This window comes from Octopus bimaculoides, chromosome 1, assembly GCF_001194135.2.
Source record: "Octopus bimaculoides isolate UCB-OBI-ISO-001 chromosome 1, ASM119413v2, whole genome shotgun sequence".
In the NCBI taxonomy this organism is placed as follows: Eukaryota; Metazoa; Mollusca; class Cephalopoda; order Octopoda; family Octopodidae; genus Octopus; species Octopus bimaculoides.
In genome coordinates this window covers 174,269,093-174,272,842 of record NC_068981.1, presented here as the reverse complement: position 1 = coordinate 174,272,842, position 3,750 = coordinate 174,269,093, and positions in this window count along the sequence as shown.

Genomic DNA, 3,750 nt, shown 5'->3' with positions numbered 1-3,750 from the left:
GTGTTGGCGGTGGTGGTGGTGGTGGTGGTGGTGGTGGTGGTAGTGATCTGAGTGGTTGTGTTTGTTAGGGTGTTGGTGGTTGTTGTGGTAGTTATCTTAATTAGGATACTGGTTGCCTTGGCGATTGTATTTGTTTACTGATGGCGACGGTAGTTATTTTGGTTGTGATTGTCGTGCTGGGAGTGGTGGCGGTGATAGTCTACGTTGTAGTGGCGGTAGTGGTATTTGTGGTGGTGGTTGTGTTTGCTACATTAGAGGTCGTGTTCGTTTTCGTTATGTTTCTGATGGAGGGGTGTTGTTTGCGTTGGTAGTGGTCTTGGCTGGTTATGATGGTAACCTTACTGATTGTGTTTGGCAATCAGTTTAAGAGTATTCACTCTTTCTTCCTGTTTCTTGAGTAACGCTGCGATGGACCGGCGTCCCATCCAGCTGGTGGGAACACATACGTCATAGAAACCGGGAAACCGGTCCCATGAGCCTGACTAGGCTTTAAAAGGGCGCATAATAAAAAAAAATAAGAGTAGTAAATTGTTCAAAATGTGTCTTTTCTAATGGAGCAGTTGCTGTGATCGTTTCCAGTATTCCTACTCTACATTTTCCTCAAATGCGTTCTGTAGCTTAAAGGATATACACAAGCACACTGAAGCACGTACATAAAACTGTTTTACCTTATATGGAACATAATAACTGGTGCAGCGGTAGGACTTTTCCATAAATTAATCTTACATCCGTCTACTATTACTTGGGCTTCTCATAATGCTTCATTGAATAAAACAGCAGACGATATACTAAGAAACAGAACACGTCATTATTGACAGGATACATGTTATTGTCAGTTTAACCAAAAAGTATTACATTTACATCTTATTTAATAAGCCATAGCAAAATCTTTATGTTGTTTACTGTCTCTTCTCTCAAACTACATAACTCTTAATTCTCTTCGGCAACTAACTTGCGGAATTCCAAATACATTAACTGTATAAAAATCGTACTGATATCCCAATCTTCAACTCTTGAACGTCCTGAAGTAATAATTAAGGCCAATCGCTTAGCAAACAAGCTATTGATAATAATAATAATAATAATAATAATAATAATAATAATAATAATAATAATAATAATAATAATAATAATAATAATAATATAGTCCTCTTTATGCCTTTTGATACTGTTGGGTCCTTGGGAACAGTATCAGAATGCATCAAGAGGAATATAAAGGAAATTGGAATAGAGTACCCAGTAGAACTGTTACAAAAAAAGCTTGCTTCCTTGGCACGGTCAGAATAATCAGGAAAGTATTAGCTGAAAAGAACGAACAGCATGGTACCGTAGGCTGAAGATAGTAAGCCCGCTATACATGCAAGACTCCAGGAGCTCCAAGAAAAGCTGTGATAAAGAGAAAATAATAATAAAAATAATTATTTCTACTATAGACACAAAGCCTGAAATTTTGGGGGATAGGGCTAGTCGTTTATATCGACCCCAGGACTCAACTGGTACTTATTTTATCGATCTCGACAGGATGAAAGGCAAGGTCGACCTCGGCGGTATTTGAGCTCAGAACACAAAGACAGAAGAAATACCTTTAAGCATTTTGCCCGGCGTACTAAAGATTCTGCCAAGAAGAAGAAGAAGAAGAAGAAGAAGAAGAAGAAGAAGAAGAAGAAGAAGAAGAAGAAGAAGAAGAAGAAGAAGAAGAAGAAGAAGAAGAAGAAGAAGAAGAAGAAGAAGAAGAAGAAGAAGAAGAAGGTAACTTCTCCAGTAGGTATACAGAAGCAAAAAAAAGGAAGAGTGCCATTGTTATCAAGTGAATGATATTTCGGCATCAAATGCCCTGATGCAGTACCAGTCAGTGGCTCACATGGCTTCTTATCTTAACTGACTGGAAGTGTCATCATGTACATTGTTTTGTCTTGGTGTAAAAGATGGGCTACAGCAAATACCACAGATTTTTTTTGTCAGTTGCTCGATTTTAACCAGTTGAGCATGTCCCTTAGTGGCTGACGATATGTGCATCTCTGATCACGAGTGGAAGTAGTGAGGTAACATCATAGCTATGTGCTGAACGGAATTCTCCCCTTAAGGGTGACAGGGAAAAATCAACCTCGACTAAATTTGAACCCAGAACCTAATAATTAAAGGTTGAGATAATCATAGCAGTTTGTAAATTGCAATTTTTTTTCAGAAATTAATATTTTAGACTTCAATTAGATATTTGAAACAAACTGAAGATTTTTTCAATTACACTCCACCTATCATTTTTTGTATTTTCGTTTCTAAAGTTATGCATTAGGCTTTTCATGTAATATTTAAAGAGTTTTGGTTCTCCATCAGCGACTCTTATCTACAAGATGCCAACATGTATTCCACAAGGTCAGATTCTAGTGAAGCTGTCAAAGCTATCTTTGTCATACCTCGAGATGAACAGTGCTGCAACTGAGAAAGCCTAATACCTCAAAACATTCGCTCGTCCCATGGTTTCTCAACCGGTGTCGTTCGTCAGTTTCCTTTTAAAGAAAAGAAGCTTTAAAGTGACGTGTATTTGATGTCTTCTTGATCTGACAGTACTTTTGGAAGGTCGTATAGTGTGTCGCATCCGTCTACACACAAACACACTCAATCTCTCTCTCAGCTCTTTCTCTCTGTTCCCCCTTTCTCCTCTCTCCTTGTTTATCTCTCTCTGTGTCTCTCTCTTAAACATATATGCACACACAGACAGACATATTCATACACATACACACACATATGCATATGTCTATATACATACATGCACACACACATATACATACACATACACACACAATGTATGTAAATATTGACATATATGAAAATATATAGACACATATAATGATTCATAAAATATGTATTTGCGTTTCTATTGATATTGCTCCATTTATGTGTGTTTGTGTGTGCACACAAGCGAATCTGTTGGTGTGTGTATGTAAGAATGTGTGTGTGTGTCTCTGTGTGAGTGTACGTCGGAGTTCGTGTTTCTGTGACGTGCATATATATGTGTTTATAAGGTATATATATGTGTGCATATGTTTGTGTCTATTTCATTATATGGCTCGGAACATAGAAACCTCTGACCTCCGTCTGCCATAGAATCCATTAAAAGAAATAACTGGGATTGGCTACGCCGTTTGTTGTTATTAAACGAATTGGTTGAGCCAGTACTGTGAATATTGGTCACGTCTGTTTGATGTCGAATCTACTGAACTTAGTTAAAAGAAGTCATAATGTTCATGGACACAGTCACACAAACGCATGCACATAGTCATACATACACATGGACACATAAACGTACGTATGCACATATAGATTCTCCGAAACACACACACATTTACACAGGTATAAACACAGATGAGGAGGAGTGGGGAGGAGGAGGAGGAGAAGGAGGAGGAAGAGGAGGAAGAGAGTGACATGTATAACGTTGTCATTTGTCTAAGATGCAGTGAAATATGTGTGTAATTCATTACTTCGTTTTATAGTTGTACATACATAACCTGAGAAGGACGACGGCGATGGCTAAGACGATGACGACAACGTCACTATAGGCGACAACATGGCGGCTACGTCAAACAAGTAGAAATTTAAATGTTGAGGCTCGTAATGGCAACGGTCACAACCATGTTTATGATTACGACTACGACAACGGCGACCACGCAAATGCTGAGGGCGACAGCGACTTCGTTATTCATGTGTGTGTGTGTGTGTGCGTGTGTGTGTGTGTGTGTGTGTGTGTGTGTG